Below are 20,699 nucleotides of genomic sequence, written 5' to 3' on the forward strand. Positions count from 1 at the left end.
ATGCGATTATGCCTCTAAGTCGTGCTTCGACACGTGGGAGATATAGCCGCATCGTGGGTGTTACAAGTTGGTAATCAGAGCCATCCCCGACTTAGGAGCCCCCTGCTTGATTGTTTGCTGGCGTTGTTGAGTCTAGAACAAAAATGTTTTGAGTCTTAGGATATTATATATCGAAGAGTAGGATTCTTTTTACTCCTCAGTCCCTTCGTCGCTCTGGTGAGGTCTCCTGACGTAGATGTTTTGACTTTCCTCTCCTCAAATTTCACTACATTTTTTTTAGGATCACGCGGGTATCTTGTAATCGTTCCGATGGTTTTGTGACGAGAACATTGTTCTTGGTGCCTCCTGTCTTTTATGTGGCATTGTCCCGGGGAGTTGAGCTCCGAGGTGTTGTCGTCATAATTTTTGTCGTTGCAGTTCTGGAATACCTGAGTTTTGCCGACATCAAAAATCTCTTTTATGCAGTTGTTGGTGAGATAACCTCGATAACCCAGTACTGGGGCGAGCTCGAGAGTATTGCCATAACTCGTATAACAGATGCTTTTTGAAGGTTGAGGTACATGATTTCTGAAGGTTTCTTGGTTATGTGTTGACGGATGGATACAGCTTGGATGTAGGAATTGTTAGTTTTGGGTGAGATATATATTGCTTCCCCTGTATCCCCAACACCAGATTGCATAACCAGAAAGTTTCGGGAGTTTTATAGGTGGGAATTCAAGTAGCTCCTAGAATATCTTTTCGACAGATGCATGATATGAGATTGGGGTTCGACGTGTAGTGGTCCGCCTTTCCACGGTCATTTTTACAGTGGTCTCGTTGTGTCTTAAAGAACCCTTGGCTATGCTGGTTCGGGGACACTTCGTATGTCATGTGCACTGCCTTGTACATGATGGTGCTGTACAATCGAGCCCGTGTGGGCCCCACCACGAAAACTTCGGACGGAATCTCTATCATATGTTTGTTCTGGCTTATTCTGCAAGCCAAATCCTTTGTTTTGTTTTATTTGTGGTATTCGAGTTGCTTCGAAGTCAAGTGTTGAATCCATACCTTTCATAAACGGTGTTCTCATATTGCTATGTGAATACTAATCCTTCTTGATCATCGAGTTTGTCATGTTAATTCTTTTCCAACCGGTGGATCCCATCATTTTTCCCATCCGCAAGATCAATTCTAAGTTTTCTCGACGGTGTTTATTTCATCTGTCCCAAGTTGCCTTTGTTTTCCCGCCCTCCCACCCTTTTTCTTCAAGGACTCATATATGTTAATCAAGTATCCATTTATTCATGTGAAGTCTCTTCACTCTTTTCAATCAATGTTCTTATCCGGTGATTTCCCATGAAGATGCTCAACAATTTCAAGTTCATCATACTTCGTTGTTTTTTCTTCTCCGGTGGATTTACCTCAAGCTTTCGGTGTTGATCATATCCTTATCCTCGTTCAAATGCTATCCCATGCCGGTGCACCTCTTAATCATTCACTTCTCGATATTCCTTCGTTCTCGAGTGTTGAATATTTCTCAGAAGGCTCGTCTTTTCATTCAAGATCCGTTCAAGCTATTTGGAGATTATTATCTCATTCAAGCCATTTAATTCAACCGGTGAAATCTCTCCTCAAAATCGTTCAAGGTGTATATTTTGAGTGGGCCCTAACCCACAGGTCTTTTCCTAGGATCTTACCTGACTCTTCTAATTTATCCGGAGCGATTCTCAAATTCTTTCAAAGTTTGACATAAGAATGATTTCTCAACAGTCAAATGTATTCTCCAAGTTCGCTTTCATATTCTTTTCATCGCTGGCTCAACCTTTCTGCTCTTCATTCCGGGGTATCTCAACAATTCATGGTGGTTCTCATCTTCATTCTCAATAATTGAAGACCGAAGAAGGATTTCTCTTAAATCTTGTCCATTCTCTTGAAGATTCATGGTTCTAGCTTTATACCATCATCTCATAATTGTTTTCGATTGTGAGAATTCTTTTCAACCATCCGGAGCATTTCATGAGTTGTTTCCATTTCTTTCCTCCGAAGGCCATCGTGTCATAATTCTTCATTCTCAGCATGTAGCTATCGTTCTCCAAATCTTACCGGTGCATCGTCCAAATATCCTCTAATCAGTTCACGATCTCTTTGTTCTCTTGTATCTAAATCCCTTCAAGTGTCTTCATTCTTTCCGGTGAATTGTGCTTTTGCTACTTTCATTTTCAATTCTTACGGTGGTTCGTTCAAGATTTTCACTTCCTTCATTATCCTATCAATTCATTCATTGTTTCCAAATTCCACCGGTGGTTCCATCAATAGCTTCTCAAGTTTTGCGCTATATCTCTCTTAATCCTTTCTACGAGAATAAGTAGTATGCCAAATCCGTTGCTTGTCATCAATTTAAATTGGTGAAGGATACGCATGACATAATTCTTGTTCTTGTTTCATCCAAGTGATTAATTCCTTCTTCCGGAGATTGTTCCTGATGAAGTAATTCTTGGTTCTAGTGTTTCATCTTTTCTTTTCCGGAGTTCCAAGTTTTCTCGGTTATCTCGTCGCGAAGCTCCATCTAAATCATTGCAAGGCTTCACCTTGCGTTTTAAACTTCTCTTTCTTTCTATCATCCTTTTATTACCGGAGTTCTTCATGGAGGCTCAACATGGTGGTTCATCAAGGATTCTTTTCATTCTTCAATTGTTCTTCAAGATTTCTCTCGAAGCTAAGATCCGCCAAGCTATACTCAAAAATAAACATGGTTCTCAACACATGTTTTTTTCTGAGGAGTTCAAGTATTCTTCTTCTTACATTTTGAAGTGCAATTCTTTCTACCTTATCTTTTGAGGTGGTGTTATATCATTCTTGACAATTTCCATTCTTGTTTCGCGATTCACATGTTGTCAAGAATGAGGTATTTTAAATCCATCAATCTATTCGTTGGAGTTATCTTGGTATAGATTTCACCTAAAGCCTTCCCTAAGGAATGTTGCTATTGTGGTGCTTATCAATGATCCATGTTTTCTCCTATCCTCTCGGCGAAAGAAGTTTTCATCTCTTCTTTGATCTCAAGCAAGCAATTGTTTTTCGTTAGTGGCACAATTTCACCTCAAGTGTTGAGATGTTTCAATAAGTCCACTACAAGCTTGTGCTTTTCGTTGTTGGTTATCCAACAACTTCGTTCTAACCTTCTTGGAAGGGTGCTTTCCAAGCTCATTTGTGGCAGAAGTTATCATTTTCTTCTCCATTCTGTTATTCCAATGATCTATCTTCTATTCTTTCTTCCGGAGGCATTGTGATGTTGTGCTCTTCACCCATCACGTCATTTTGTCAAGATGATGTTCTTTTCTTGCTTATCCATTTAACCGAAGTGTTGTGTCACCTCTTGAAGTTCTTTTCATCCTATCAAGTCTTGCATCTCTTTTCAACCGGAGTGTTGTCCGAATTTGATCTTCCTTGTTCCTTGTTTATCTCGTTTCAACCAGATTGGTTCCGATTCCTTCTTGTCCATTGTACTCGTCATTCATAGCTTTGCAATCTCCAAGGTTCACATGGTGTTCCTTATTTCTATTTTTCTACCGCAGTGCTCTCAATTGTGTTCAACTCCGTTGTGTTCTTTCTTTCAACTTTTCAACCTCTCAAGGTTCTTTGGTTTCACTTATTTGTCGAAGAAGCAACTTAGTTCTACCTCTTCTCTTCCTCTTTCATTTTTCTCTTCGGTGCCATTCTAGATCTCGGGACGAGATCCTCTTGTAGTGGTGGAGTGTTGTAACGCCCCGAGCCCGGTGCTTCTGATGCCTTCCTTGTTTTCCGAGATTCGTTGTGTGATTTTGTTTGGTTCGTGCATTCATCTCTGCATCATGTGCATTGCATCACGTCATCATGCCATCATGCATTTAATTTTTAAAACTCTTCTAAATAAATTGTATGGATCTTCGATCCATTTAAACCGAGGGAACTCACATGGTGACTTCTCTTGATAACATACCCTCCCGATATTTAGGGAGCTATTTTAAATATTTCTTTATTTCGAAAATCACCATAACACACTTGCAAATATCCCAATGCCATTGTTATGTCCATAAATTCTTTCATCATTTTCCGGAGCTCCACCAAAAATCTCAACATTTTTGGACACTACTCAAACCAAGTCCTAGTTCAAACCCATTTGAATTAAATTCAAATGAGTTTGAATTTACATCTTGCAGTCTCGGCCTTTCTATTTTTCTTGGAACGAGCATATTTTGCGAGTTCGGGAAAATTATCTCCATGCGCAAATCCTTTCCCTAACCCTCTCTTTCTTTTTCTTCTCTTTAATTGTTTTCTGCTAAAGAAAATATAAGGAGAGAGAAGAGAGAGCCCAGCCCAGCTGCACCTTCTAGCAGCAGCATGCCACTAGGCCAGGCCGACCCATTTGCCTCTAGGCCCAGCCGCCCCGCTGCTCTAACCCTAGCCCGCACCGCAGCGCTCTCTCCCTCGCGCCATCATCTCTCTTTCCCTCGATCTCTCCCTCCTGCACCCGCGCCTCTCGCTCGAACCCCTCGTCCTCCCACACAGCGCCCGCAGCTCGCCGCGCCCTCGATCTCCTCCCTCGCGCCCCTTCCTCCTCCCGTGCCTCTCGACCCCGCGCTCCGCCCTCACTGGAGAAGCGGGCCAAGCCGCAGCCCCGTCAGCCTCCTCAACGCGCCGCTTCGTCCAGCAAGTCCAGGCCGCCGAGCTCGCCTGGGCCGCACGACCATGGCACCGTCGGCCTCCTCGCCGCCCCTGGAGCCGCACCGCCTGACCTCGCCGCCGGCAGCAGCAGCAGCTGCTGCACACTCTCGCCGACGCCACGCCCGGACCTTCCCCGACCTCCTCGTCGTCGCTTCGCCCATCCGCGACCACCGGTGCCCTCGCCTGGATCCGTCAAGCTTCGCCGCCCCTCTGCTCCTGCTTCCTCTCCAGCGCACCAGCCTCAACCTCCTTCCCTGCGCGTGAGATTCTCTCCTCCATCACCCACCTCGCGCCGGCTCCTTCTCCCTCACGCCCGAGCCTTGCCGCTGCCTGCGTCCGTCCACCACTTGTAGCTGCCGGAGCAGGACCTCCTCGTCGTGGCTCTGCCTCCACTAGCAGCCTCCTGCTGCCTGTCATCTCCATGGCCTTGAGCAGCCCAAGGCCCGGGCGTTCTAGCCCTTGCACATCATTGTTGACCCGAGGAGACCACCACCAAGTTCCTGATGGATGCGCCAAGTCCCCAGCGAGACCTGTTTTCATCAAGTTCGACTACACGGCTATGACCTTGGAGTTGGACCGCAAGCGCCAAGTACCCCACCGGCAAGACCACACGGACGCTCGAACGACTACAGGACCGGAACGCCTACTACATGGATATGCCAAGTTCCGCTTCGAACATGTACGGCTACACGACGACCTGCCAAGATCCCGTGAACGTCTACTTCCACTACCGCCGCCGCCGTGTACGACTACTTCCTCTACCGACGCCGTGTACAACTACTTCCACGACGACCCGGGAACGACTACTTCCTTTATCGAACCCGAACCGCTCCGAACTCGTTTCGCCCTGAATGCATGCTTCGAAGGTATAAACCCCGAGGCGACCGCCCGTGAACGAATGCATGTGTTGTATGAGATGCACCATATGTTTGCACCGTGTCCGAATTGTCACTCGTTTGCCATGCCACCGTCCCGTGGGAACCCGGAAGTCGGGAGCACCCCACCATCTTTGCATGTTGCGCACATCCGCACACTTCTCTCTTGCATCGGTATCTCAATCGAGTTACCGGAACCGATATGTTGCCGTGGCACCATTTTTGGATATGCTGCCGTGGCACCATTTTCGTTATCGTTGCTGTGGCACCATTTTCCTTATCGTTGTGTGGCACCCCTTTTGTTCCGCCATGGTGACCAAATGCTCCCTATCATTTAGATGTCAACATTTTCATAAAAATTGCATAAACTTGTATATGTCATCGGCATCATGATAACAACATTTAAAATGCTTAAAACTGTGTTTGCTTTAAACTACTAAATAACATATGGGGATTTTCCGGAATTGTTGTTTGTTATTTCCAGCCTCATTTAAACTTGCCTAAATAGGTGGTTTGCTCATACTTCACCTCTTGCCATGTTAATCAACATTTAATATTGTGGTGTTCATAACCGAGAGAGAAACTAAATAATTGATGTGGTGTTTCGTCAATATGCAACTCGTTGGATATTGAGCTCCACTTAACTTGTAGTGTTGTTTGTGCATATTGCCATGCCATGCCTCATTAAATCAGACATGCATCATACTTGATTGTGCATCATGCCATGATTATGCTTGTGTGTTTACCATGTTGTTTGCTTCTTTCCGGTTTGCTTCTCTCGCTAGCTTCGGTTTCGTTCCGGAGTTGTGAGGATTCGTTTGACTACGTCCGTTTGTCTTCTTCTTGGACTCGTTCTTCTTTCTTGCGGGATCTCAGGCAAGATGACCATTACCCTCGATATCACTTCTATCTTTGCTTGCTAGTTGCTTCGTTCTATCGCTATGCTGCGTTACCTATCATTTGTTTACCATGCCTCCCATATTGCCATGTCATCCTCTAACCTTTTCACCCCTCCTAGCAAACCGTTGCTTGGCTATGTTACCGCTTTGCTCAGCCCTCTTATAGCATTGCTAGTTGCAGGTGAAGTTGAAGATTGCTCCATGATGGACAGGATTATGTTGGGATATCACTATATCTCTTATTTAATTAATGCATCTATATACTTGGTAAAGGGTGGAAGACTCGGCCTTATGCCTGGTGTTTTGTTCCACTCTTTCCGCCCTAGTTTCCGTCATACCAGTGTTATGTTCCCGGATTTTGCATTCCTTACGCGGTTGGGTGATTTATGGGACCCCCTTGACAGTTCGCTTTGAATAAAACTCCTCCAGCAAGGCCCAACCTTGGTTTTACCATTTGCCTACCTAAGACTTTTTCCCTTGGGTTCTGCAGACTCAAGGGTCATCTTTCTTTACCCCCCCCCCGGGCAGTGCTCCTCCGGGTGCTGGTCCAAACTGAGCGATGTCCGGCGCCCCCTGGGCAACCAGGGTCTATGCCAACCCGTCGTTTGGCTCATCCGGTGTGCCCTGAGAATGAGATATGTGCAGCTCCTATCGGGATTTGTCGGCACAGCGGGAGGCTTTGCTGGTCTTGTTTTACCATTGTCAAAATGTCTTGTAAACCGGGATTCCGAGTCTGATCGGGTCTTCCTGGGAGAAGGTCTATTCCTTCGTTGATCGCGAGAGCTTGTCATGGGCTAAGTTGGGACACCCCTGCAGGGTATGATCTTTCGAAAGTCGTGCCTGCGGTTATAGGCAGATGGGAATTTGTTAAGGTCCGGTTGTAGATAACTTGACACCAGATCCGAATTAAAACGCATCAACCGCGTGTGTAGCCGTGATGGTCTCTTCTCGGCGGATTCCGGCAAGTGAACATGGTTTGTGTTATGTTTGACGTAAGTAGGAGTTCAGGATCACTTCTTGATCATTGCTAGCTTCACGACCGTTCCGCTTGCTCTCTTCTCGCTCTTATTTGCATATGTTAGCCACCATATATGCTTAGTCGCTGCTGCAACCTCACCACTTTACCCCTTCCTTTCCCTTAAGCTTAAATAGCCTTGATCTTGCGGGTTTTGAGATTGCTGAGTCCTCGTGACTCACCAGATACTATCACAACAGTTGCAGGTCCCGATGATACCAGTGCAGGTGATGCAACCGAGCTCAGATGGGAGCTCAACGAAGACCTTAGTTGTTGCTATGTTTCGTTTCATGTTGATCAGTAGTGGAGCCCAGTTGGGACGATCGGGGATCTAGCAGTTGGGTTATCTTCTTTTCTTTTGGCTTCGTCCGTAGTCGGACTATGTGTGTACTCTGAATGATGTATGATTTATTATATGTTCATTGTGTGAAGTGGCGATTGTAAGCCAACTCTTTATCCCATTCTTGTTCATTACATGGGACTGTGTGAAGATGACCCTTCTTGCGACAAAACCACAATGCGGTTATGCCTCTAAGTCGTGCTTCGACACGTGGGAGATATAGCCGCATCGTGGGTGTTACATAACACGCAAATAGTATCCTACTTAATATCCGCATGCACTTAACATAATTCCAAATTAACGTGCATTGCACGTACACAATTACTAGTGCTACTTGTACGTGAAACTGGTGCCGTAACTTGTGAACGCGTCCGGATATGGTCAACGGCAACATCGCCCGCGGGTTCTTCGTGTTTGCCCGTGCGTCTAAACGGAGAAGGGGAGGAGAGAGAGAAAGAGAGAGAGCACACATGGAACCCACCAGTAAGTGAAGGCGAATATTACGTGCTAATGAGCCGGTCCCACTAATGTACTAAAAATAATATTACATGTTATCCATTAAATAGGCTGTGGTAATATAAAAACATTATATGAACAAAGGGGGGTACAACAAACATTGTTGTTCTACATATGTTGCCTATTGACATGCGGCTTGAAGGCCCTGGTCGCATGTTCGATCCTCATCCTTTATTTTTTAATTTGTATATGGGTCCAAATTATTTTCATGATAGGTGGGCCCCATGGTGTGTAGTTTGTAGCACTTTAATTTGTGGGTCAAAATTTGTTCCATTCCAAGTGGACTATCGATATGTAGTTTTGTTGCTTATTTATAATAATTAAAGAGAACAACAGAGTTTTTTGCAATAATACCATGGTGTAGCTTTGAAGGCGAGAAAGGATGTGCGAGAGAGCGGTAACCGAGCCAGAGGGAAATCAACTAGGGGAGGTGCGGGAGTTGCAATAGTGTTTGGAGTAGTTGTGGGCCGAATGGTACGAAAATATAATCTAAACCCACCAGAATAAATGCCTAGAAAAATTAATCCAAGGTTGGAGTGCCCCTCGCCATGTAAATAGCTCCGGCTTTGCGAGGGATGGAGAGGTAGCTTCAATGTGTGGAAGATACGACGTGAGAAAGCGAGGTCAATGGAGAGACATATAGATAGAGAGACAAAGTGAGTGTGGTCCGACATTCATTGAACAGATATATATATGCTCTGGAGAGATATTGTCCGATTGAGCTTTTGGCAATGGTGAGGGCTGTAAGATATAGCTTGAGAGATGATCCAGTCACAGACATGTAGATATATTTTGTGCGTGGGAGGAAGCAAGGTCAATCGATTACATATATAAAGGGAGAGAGATTGAGCGAGTGTGGGTCGTCGTGCGATTGAAAGAGTGAGATGGGTTGGAGAGAGTGACCTAGATAAACAATGTGCGTGAGAGTATACAATGTGAATAGGTCGAATTGGGCTCAAACATGGTTGTATCTCGTTTTTGTCCGAGAAAGAGCGAGGTCAATCGAGACACACACACACACACACACACACACACACACAGAGAGAGAGAGAGAGAGAGAGAGAGAGAGAGATTGAGCGAGCATGGTCCGCCATGAGGTCGAAAGAGTGGGGGAGGCTTGGATGGACTGACCTAGATAGACAATCTGCGTGAGAGAGTACAGAGTGTGTCGATCGAGGCCCGAACAGGGAGATATATCATTTGCGTGTGAAAGAAAACGAGGTTAATAGAGACTCAGATAAAGAGAGCGAGATTGAGCGAGTGTGGCCCGCCGTGCGGAAGAAAGAGTGAGATAGCCTCGAGGGAGTGACCTAGATAGACAACGTGCATGCGTGTGCACGAAAGGTTGGGGGGCTAGATAGGCAATGCATGTATCTAGCGTGAGAGGGTGGGAGGGAGAGAGTGAGCTCGGCATGGGGTGCAATGGCGGGTGTGTGAGGTAAATACATTTGGTAACAGTGTGGAAAAAGGGGGTTGTGTAGTTATGAGAGTTAGAGATCGAAACATGGAGAGAAATAATGAACGTGTGTTGGAAACCGATAGCTTCCTATGGTGGTTAGGAGAGGAAGATTGACCGATACGGAAGTATGTAGCGTGTGTGCCGGGGGGGGGGGGCTAAAAACAACATTTGAATGTAGATAGTACGAGACTTAATATCGATGTTTCAATTCGGTGTACATTGTAAGATTTGAACTGAGGACCATGCATATGGGTAATTATTTCGAATTCGTGCCATACTAGGTTTCGAAAAGTTGACATTGACTCGATTTGTTGTGCTATTTTGTAGGTCATATGTTTGAATCCATCCAAAAGTTTTCTCACTACCATGCTGTTCATCATATACATATGAATTTGTATTAAAAAAGTAGCATGGATATAGTGAAATGCGAAATCCACGTTAGAATTGGAGATCGCTATGTGACACACACTCTAATTCAAATAACTAATTATGTGCCACACACTCTAATCCACGTTAGCGTGGATACCGTGGATACCGTTTCGATTTTTTTTATTCAAATAAATCCTCATTAATTAATTTATAGTATCTAGTTTTGAATGACTAATTATTTGCAAGGAAAACACCAGCATGGTAATACATATAGATTCGTTTGCAAATGAAAGAAGATTCATTTACATTCTCAAATGTAGGCGCACCAGGTAGACCAGGGTCGTGTCGTGGTGGTCGCGTGTGTCGGACGGACGCTTAGCACCCAACCACCCACCGCCTCCCTCCCTACCCCCTCTCCCAAAAAGGACGATGACAAAATAAGTTCGCGCTTCCATGTTTAAAATTGAAATATCTGGAGGCCCCAATTCAAGCCTTGCAAAATCTCCCTTCTCCACCATCCCCTTCCGCGCGCAGATTGCTCAAATCCCTAATTCGCCGCCAACCCAAGCAAAGTTCGAATCGCCCCTCGTCTCGCCTCTTTCCCCACCTCTGTGCCGGACGACAACGATGAAGACGACGGTCGCGCTTCACCACCGCACTGGAGCTACCTCATCTACGCCCTTGTCCATCGCACCGTCTCCACCTCATCAGGTGCGCTTCGCCGACGCCGTCTCCCACCTCACCGGGGCTACTTCACCAAGCACATCGTCGCACCTCCGGCCCCCGAGGCCGTTGGGGCTTCACCAATAGTCTTGTCCACTGCATCGTAGCGCTCTGCTGCCACTCAAGATCTGCATCCATGCACGGCTAGCCAACGCCAGCGCATTACCCTCAACGGCTCTGAAGTGACCCGCACTCTAGCTAGGTGAGCATGCCCAAACGCCGGCTCAAACTAGGTATCCACACATCACTCCCTTGTGCACTATTCCGACGATGTTTGGATATCCATTCACTGCTCTCTTAGCTTACACGCCTATGCAACTCTGACTTTAACTCTTATTTCTTCTGGAGATATCATCTGAAACAAGCAAAACCATTTTTTAGCGAAGCATGACGACGCTACGGGATCTGGTACACATCCTGCACACCCGTATAACCTTGTAAGTATCTGTCCTCCGGCACAACAGCAAGGTCGATTCCTCTTATTTGATCAACCATGCCCCCTGTCAAAAATGCAGAGGGGAATGCAAGGAGCACAAGGCCTGCACATCCAAGCAAGTGGTAACATGGACTTGTACATGGAACATCCCAAGCGCAAGCAGAGCTACAGTGAGCTTGTACAACCAGCTAGTGTAAGTCCCTGCATTTCATTTAATTCGTACTGGCATTTGTGTATGATTTGTGTGAAGTGGTGGATCCACGAATTCAAGTTACCAGGGGCGAACATTTAACTTAAAAAATATGAAGGCACTTGCACTCCGGAAATCAACATAACTTGAGAAATGTGAAGCTACATGCACTTTGAAAACCAGCTAATGATCCAAAGTAGTTCAGATTATAAACACTAAATGATGCAAGCACCAAAAAACACATAATGCAACATGGTGTACAAGGACTACAAACATGGTTTGTACCTACTTGAATTATTAGTTCTCTGGCTGAAAATATCGAAGTGTAATTGCACCTATAACCAGTGCGCAAACTGCATATCAATATGTCTATCCTACACAAGTATGCCAATAGTTTCAAACAATAGATTAGAAAAGTATTTATGCTACATTGTCATGATACGGGGACTTTCTGGTAGATGACCTTGACATTTCCTCAAGCCATGAAAATGCACTATAATTTGCTTGTCATCAATGCCTGCAAATCTCTATGTCTCTCTCAACATAGCAGATCATCATTAGACACTAAATCCTTCAATGTGAGCTTGCAAAATGCTTGCATTATATCCCTCACTAGACACTATATGGTCATCACAGGAGCATGTAAAATGTTTGCATCAAATCCTTCATTAGCAGTCTGTTCATTAGACACTTCAGGCTCAAGAACAACATGAGCTTGTATGTTTGCACCGGAAACTTAATTAGATACATCAGATTCAGTCAGTTCAGTATTGATTGGGGGAGTTATAAAATAAGCAGAAATTGGTTTCATTTTCTCATAGATTCCCTACATACAAGCAGTTTTACAACACCGTCAGGTTTAACTATTGTCTAGAAATTGAACAGTTGAATTAGATATAATTAGGGATGTGATGTACCTGCTCGTTGCGCATGCTACTCTTGCAAGCGCAACTGTCCATTTGTGCAAGCTCGATGCCATGCCCGTGCTGCCGCCGCTGCCTCCCACGCAGGCTACACCCAGGGTTGGATCTTCATCTTCTTGTCCTTCCGTTTGCTTGAAGCCCGGTGACCGCCCTCCAACGAGGGCGTGAGGAAGTGTTGTGTTTGTCCGTCCAACGGCGGCTAGGTTAGGAGCGAACCAGACTGGAGGCTGGAGCGAACGAATTGGGATTTTTCTTGCTGTCGATCGATATGGGAGGCCCTCGTTTGGGCTGCGAGCCTTCTATAGGGCCTGCCTTGCACTTATGTTATTGGCCCATCCAAATTGAAACATTTTTCTTCATTTTTTACATTGCCTGCTCATGTGTTGGGATGAACAAAACTAGCCTGGGCCAACCTGGATGACTCAAACTAGGTGCACACTTTCCAGCCACCCGAGGCGTCGCCCCATTTTGCGTGTATGATTGGGGCAGTGAAAAATATTCCAGTGGCACTTTTGATTTACCCACAGAATGGTTGAATTGCTTGTTTCTATGAACTGAGTTCGCCAATAATGTGGAGTATGTTGGTCTTTCATCCTATTGTAGATTGCTTAGATCTCGATATGCCAAAAGTAATCGCATGAAATATACAGTAAAAGCCAGTGTGATGTGTGTGGCTACAACTAGTCTGACTACACGTCCTCATATAACATATCAAGGACGCACCATCTTACCAGAGTAACCATTTGACTTACCAATGCAGTGTGGGAAGAAAGAAGTATTGGGACTGCGTATCCAAGCAATTGATGCCATGGACTCCTTCGTACAACCTTGTAAGCGAAAAAGAAGTTGCAGTGTGCCTGTACAAAGAGCTAGCGTAAGTTCAGTTACCTGCTTCTCAGAATTTTAGTTAGCCACTTATTGCAAAATTGTTCAATTATGTTGCTTTTGGCTTAATTTAGTTTGCTACTGATTACATAATGCCACAGCCTGTTAAACCTATTATAGACTGCGCCTATCTATCTGTTTGATACTTAATGTTAAGAATTACCTGTTTGCCTGAACTTAAATGGCTACTTGTTTGTTTAACTGCGTTGCTGCTACAACAACGGGTTAAAATGATGTTAATAACTACTTTTCAGCATCCAATTGAAATTCTTTAATTCCTTGTTTGTTTAACCAGTTTGCTGTTATAACTCCCAGTTGAGATGTTTTGCTAACTTCAACTTTTCTGAATCTAATCGAAACTTTAATGGCAAAACAGGCTAGCCCAAGATCAATGAGCGAGGTCCCCATGGACATTGTATCATCCCACAACAGTGGCACTGGCTCAATCGTGCATTATGAATTGCCAACTGTTGATGCTCTAGAGGCTAAACTAGTGGTAGAAAGAAATTCTGCTTCTGCACTTAGAGATGAAGTTGACATGTTGAGGAAGCAAACATCACAATCACAAGCAGTACTCAAGACAACCATTAAATATTTGGTGGATTTCAAAACGAAGCAAGCTGAGACTGACCGCATTGTTAAGGTCATGATGGAAAAAAGGAAATTAAATTCCCACTTCGTAAATCATAGGTGAAATGTTCTTTCCATTGTTGAATAACCTTTGTGTTGTTTGTTCATGTAATCAATCAAACCATTTGTTTTAGAGATCATGTAATAATTGTTTTTTTGTTTTTTTGGTTTGTAATTTTATTTGAGCACAAGTCTGTATTAATTGATAAGACTCAGAGACATTTCATTTTGATTGCTGCGCTAGACCTACAAATATGCCAATCGGGCTGAGTGTGCATTCAACAATAATAGTATTATAGATGGACCATAAGTGGCACGCATCAGAAAGGGCCAAGATGTTGTAGTAGCTTGGCTAAAAAAAAGGATGCTGTTGAAGCAAAAAAAAATACAACGGTCTGGCTTATGTATGTTAGTTGTTATTATTGATCCATATACACTATAAGTGTTTATATGTTTGTTAGTTCTATACATTCTTGGTTGATTGACTCAGTATTTGAATCTTGATACATCGCTTGTGTACATATCTAAATGGGAGTACACATTATGCTGCGTGTGACATTTGAGTTGGACATGAAGTGTTCCAAATATTTGAATTCACCTTAAACTGGATTCTAGCTTCTGAATTTGAGTATCAGCATTTATAAACCATATTCATATATGACAGTGGAATACATCTTTGTCATGCTTTTGAAGATATATAAAAACACATAGAATGATTTATAAAGATTCATATAGGAATACAAAATGGATTCGAATTTAGTTGCCAGGGTAAACGTGGATGCTTATTGTCCCAAAATTCGAAAGAAGCGGCAAAATGTCCACTCCCATGTCGGCTGCTCGAAGGCAAGTGTTTGGGAGATGGAAATCACTGTCTACCCATTACACGGACAATCCATCGGCCCGATTTCCACTGCTCTAAATAGGGGTAGGTTAGTAACATCAATTAGACGTGACACGACCGCCTCTAAGCCCATTCCAACACGGTGGGCGCCAAACATGGGCGACAAAACACATTTGATTCAAGATCGTCCGAAAGACCTCTGTTTCTCCCTCCATTTCCCCATTCATACACGGTGGGCGGCAAAACAAACTCGACTCGGCTGAAATCGATGTAGGCAAATATTTTCAATAGGGGCAGGTTTGTAACTTCACTCAGACGTGACACAACTGCCCTACCTATCATCGTCGTTCATACACCGTGGGCGCCAACCATTGGCGCCAACCACCCTCTCCTCGCCCGAAATCGCTCTGGGCAAATATTGGCGAGATGCGAGATTACCGTCCTATCCCCAACCGACGAGACGTCCAAATTTTAAACGGGGGCTAAGTTCGTAACTTTCCCATATTTCAGACATGCGCGTCCCAAAAACATGGTTCCCCATACCTCTCCCTCCATTTTCCCATTCATACACCGTCCACGCTAGAACACCACCCCCACACCAGCCTCCTCCGTCCGCCACCCCATCCATCACCGCCGTCCTCCGCCCCATCCATCGCCACCATCCTCCACCCCATCCATCGCCACCGTCCTCCACCATGCCGGAGCGCCTACCAAGACCGTGTCGTCCACTGCTAGAGATGGATGTTTATCATCCACGACGACAGAACAAGAGCCTTGCATCGCGTCCTCTCGCCTCATCAGCGCCGTTGTCCTCTTTGCCGGGGCCGCTCACACGACCTTCTCTTCCACCGCAACGGGATTTATCCCCCGATGCACCCGTCTACCGTCGCAGATCTGCTTCCACGCTGCCGACAGCCATCGCACCCCCGATGCCTACATGGTGCCGCAAGAGAGGTGGTACTTCATATCTCCTCAACTTTTTGATCTCAACCAGAAAATAGATTGTAACTTGGTTGCTCTACTTTCTTTTCAGCTCTTATAATTTAGTTCTTAGTTTGAAGCAAACAATGGATGCTAAATATCATTTCTCCGGTTTGCAGCTTCAAATCTGCCATGGCATAGTCATAATATGGTTTAATTGACCATGCTTAGGGTTTAATTGATCATGTTGGTTACGTGGTGGTTTCTTTAATAAAAATCGGAGGGGAAACCCTCTTTTGGTAAATAAAATATGCTTAGAGTTTCCCTCTTTTATGATCACTATACGATCAGAATACGTGCTTCATGTCATAATAACACCGCTCCACCTATCAAGCTAAACAAGCTTAGTTGTTCAAATACGAATCTGATATTATTAAAACATAGTCTTTTAATTGGTCAGCTAAATGTTCCTAAATTAGTTTCAAAAATGCATGTTCGCCACTCGAGTGTGTATCCCTACAGGGTGCCCCTGGGATTTTGGGTCGTCCCAAGCCCCGATTCCCCTCTGTTCTATTGCGCGCTTCCGACCTCTACTCGCCCCCAGCCGCCCGCCTCGCCGGTGACTTGCCGTCCCCGGACGGCATGACTCTAGGAGGAGATGCCGAACTAACAGGAGGTTAGGAGCCGCTCGCCCAACAGCATCACCGTTGCCCGGGCGCGCCGCCGTGCCTACCTTCCCAGTCCGTTCAGGGCTCAGGCGTGCAGCACCCACTAAGCCAGCCCAATTTATCCTGAGATACGTCCTCAACACTCAGCAGCCACTCCTCATGACCCATTTTCTAAACGACTCATTACTCATTAGGCAGGACTGTCATTAGGGTTTGTTGTGTGCTGAGTGCTACCTACACTTAATGGTTTAGATGTATTTCAGTAATCTTTAGTACCTGTAAAGTTCACAGGGTTTTCAAAATTCCAGCCCTAGGAACAAACACTAGTCATTTTGGATTGTTGGTTGTAGTGACATTGACCCAGATTACTACTGCAAGCCAGGTTTGTCGACAATTTTACTTGTATTTCTTACTCATTCAATATAATATCCAATTATTCACGTCGATTAGTTGCAAACAATAAGTGCTAGACAAACTTCTTGATTCAGATTTTGGACGGTCTCTTACTGCAGTTACAATTCTGCATACTTGTCCTAGTAAGCTCACAAGTAAATGACTGATTCACTACATCTATGCTTGCCTTGTCATATTTGTTGTCAATATTCTTTTAGGGTGGACCACCCTATTTCAAAATACTGGAACCGTAGACATGAATGAATAGTATTTCTCTATGTGATCTCTTCCATCATGTGTGGGCAACGAACACTGCATTGTATAGAAAGTAGGTGTCATTTCTAGCTTTTACATAGGCTTCGATATTTTACATGGAATATAATCTGCCTACTTGCTTTGTGTCGCACTACCAACACTCCACCCTTGAAGCTAAACATTATGCCATTCATAATTCCTTAGTTTATTTGTTCAAATACGAACTTCATATGATTCTAATGTTCCTATTTCAGCTTTGAAATGTGTGTCTGCCTGTTATAGAGACATAAGGGGTTTGTATTTCTGTGTGTGGTCTGGTCAGCACTGTTGGGGGGTGAAATTTGCATATGCTGGGGTTTATAGGGAGATACTCTTCGAGTTGAATCCGCAATGCATTCCATAGATAATCCGACTAGTTTTTATGTTTTCATGAATCTTAGATTCTGAACAACATCATAATGATTATGAGATTGCGCACATGAAAAGAATAAAGCAGAACAATGCCATGGCTGTCAAACTTGGCATTAAGGGACTGAAATCAAGTCTGGATGCAATGTAATGCAAACGCTCTCCACCTACAGATTCATGCTCAAAATATGATCCTAACAGTGATTCTGAGCTAGAGGGAGACCTAAGTCAATGTAGCTCCCTAGTGGAGGAGTCAGAGGCATATGCCCTATCTTATTCACCCATCAAGGTGCGTGCTCTAACTTTCCAAGGTTATATTGGTCGCACATATCTTGCAACTGATGCTTTGCATTGCTTCTACTTTGTTGAACTGCCATTAGCTTAGTTTACACATCGTGTATGTGAATATGCCCTGCCTATCCATTTTCAGTACATATTCCATCTGTTATCACACCATGTTTATCCATTCAAATATTGTTCTTGTGTATCAGACATTCAAAAGGAAGAGGGCGATTGCTGATCACAGAGGAGCACAAGCAAAGTATTTGGAAAAGGTAGTGGCACCTGATAAATCAAATATCCCATTAGGTGTAGTTGCAATATCACCTGACCCACAAAACACCCCAACTGTAGCAGACTCTAGCCCTACTACACTGGTCATTTCTAATGCCCCAACTCAGCAGACCCCAACTGCAGCAAACAGTATGATGAGCCAGTTGACATTGCACCAGCTCTACGATGCAAAACCCCCATTCCAGCAAAGAGTACACCAAATCCAGTTGCCAAATCCCTTTTCGAACCAGAGAGAGCCCTAATTGCAGAAAATAGGACCCTTGTTCCATTTCTTCCCAGTTTAGAAGATGAAGCTTATATTGTTGTCAAGAACTTTGTGCGGATCTTTCCTTCATGGAAAGATTATACCGCAGACACAGAACAATTTCCAGTCTTCCTTCGCAACTTATGCGTAAGTAATGTACTAATGTTATTCATGGTCATTACTGCATATGTTTCTGCTGACAGAAGACACAAGATTTCATTCTTTTAAATAGGCAAGGACCAAACTGGACTGTGAAGACGAGCAAGGGTTGGTTGCACTTTTCAAGCACTTGTTGATGAAGTATCGTTCCTACCTGAGGCAAGCGCACTTCAATGGCAAGCCTCTAAATGAAATTTCTGTAAAGTCTTCGGTGCTACATTTATCCGACGGTGACTGGAATAATCCTGTTACACATTGGACTTGGTTGCAGCATAAGGTACTGTCTATGATATCACATCACAATTTGAACTACATTTCTGCATTTGCATTAACGTCTCACTTGTACAAAAATTGTTAGCAGAAGAACGTTCATTCTCAAGGGACCACAACATCTCGCAACTATACTACACACTGCATTGCTCTTGTGAGTACCTCTTGTCCTGTATGACCATACTTACTTTCATAGCTGTTTGATTATGTAGCATCAATGCACATGTTAGCCTCGTTATCGTCCATTTGGTGAACATTATAAGATTCATATGGACTCTTACATAAAATTAGAATCAACCCAATGCTTTTGAAGAGGTTTAGTTCTGGAGTCCTCTTGTAAGGACTGAACGTCGTCTATCACTGTACTTACATTAACAGCTACTCCCTCCATCCCATAATATAAGAACGTTTTGTACTGTACACCAGTGTTGAAAACACTCTTGTATTATGGGAAGAGGGATTGGTTCATTGTGTAGCATTCTGCATCTTATCTCCTCGCCCACAATTTACTAAAACTGATCAGATCTATACTAATCTTACGAAAAAGTAGAATACATAGACAATGCCAGTGCAGAAGTGTAGCCCATTTGTCCTGTAACGCTTGTTCTTCCATGGATTGGTAGTTTATTATGTAGCATCAATCTGCATCTTATCTTCATTATCCTCTATCCCTTCCAGTATTATCATATCTATAATTACTCTCTACAAAATGTAGAGTACAAGCAATGTTTATGGAGAAGATTTTGTGCTGAAATTCTTGAGTTATCCTTCCCTTGACATGGAGAAGGGCATTATAAAGCCGATGTTAACTGTTAATGTAAGTCAGTCCTTCTAAAGCATTTATCCTCAATTGTTGTTTAATTTGCTCATACTCCCTATCGTTTACTGCTGTTTAGTTTGCTGTTTCTATCAAAATGCATGTTCATAAGAACCGTAAGTTCTAAGTTTTACTTGTAAAACCAAATCCTTATTCATACCATGCACATTACTCAATACTCCCTATATGTATGCTTGTTTTGTGGATCTATAATCCAGTGTGTGGTGAAGCAGCCCATGTTTGCACCCTGTCATCTCCTGTTTTATCTTACTGATGTGGCTGATCATATGAACAACATGCCATGCACATTAACCAACATAGATACAATGATTTTCTTTGCCCTTCATCTATGCTTGTTATGTTAACATGGTAATCTAGTAGTGTGGTGAAGCTCCCCGCATTATGAACAATGCCAAATTATGCTATTGATATTTTGAACTTACTCTTTATTTTCTAATTTGAAATTGGATGGAATTGACAGCACAGTTATCACCTTTGTTTATACACGTGCAAAACCTATCATCTCTCTGCTTTGTTTCAGGGTGATATGCCTGATGGCATGCACAAGTTTGCTGAAGGCTGTGAGACAACCCAACATATATTGCAGCAAAGAAGGCAAAACATCTGGAAGATAGCAAGACAATCCCAAAGTCTTGTCTTGATGCAGTGTTCAAGTTACTTGAGACTACCAGTCACACAAGCTCATAGAATTTGTTGTTTGAATCAGTTTGACTTCTTCAGTCCCAAGTTCTAGCAGAAAGGCATTCTGCAACTCAACTTCGACTTGAAGTCCTATCTCTAAGAAAGATTGCGGAGAACACCAATGAGAACCTCATCGCTAAACAGCTACACCTGGAAGCTATGATCGACATGCTAGGCCGGTCTCACAGCCTTGCTCAGCAGCTTGCGCAGCAGTTCCCGTGCAAGGCTAACCTTTCTTGAACTGTCTTGGAAGTGGTCTCGGCTCAATATTATTATTTTACTCTGCAATGGTGCGCAGTTTTTGTAATCTGCTTCTTCGTTGCGCTTTATGATCACTGGTGGCGAACTTTGATGCCCAGTGGATGTAATATACAATAAATTCTTTATTGTATAGGGTAGGTTTATTCTTAGTTACTATGCCATAATTTCTTTATTGTATAGAGTAGGTTTGTGCTTAATTCCTACTAGTTACAACCATCATTCGCTATCTAAAAAAATCTGATGT

The sequence above is a fragment of the Triticum aestivum genome, chromosome 6B (assembly GCF_018294505.1).
Source record: "Triticum aestivum cultivar Chinese Spring chromosome 6B, IWGSC CS RefSeq v2.1, whole genome shotgun sequence".
NCBI lineage: Eukaryota > Viridiplantae > Streptophyta > Magnoliopsida > Poales > Poaceae > Triticum > Triticum aestivum.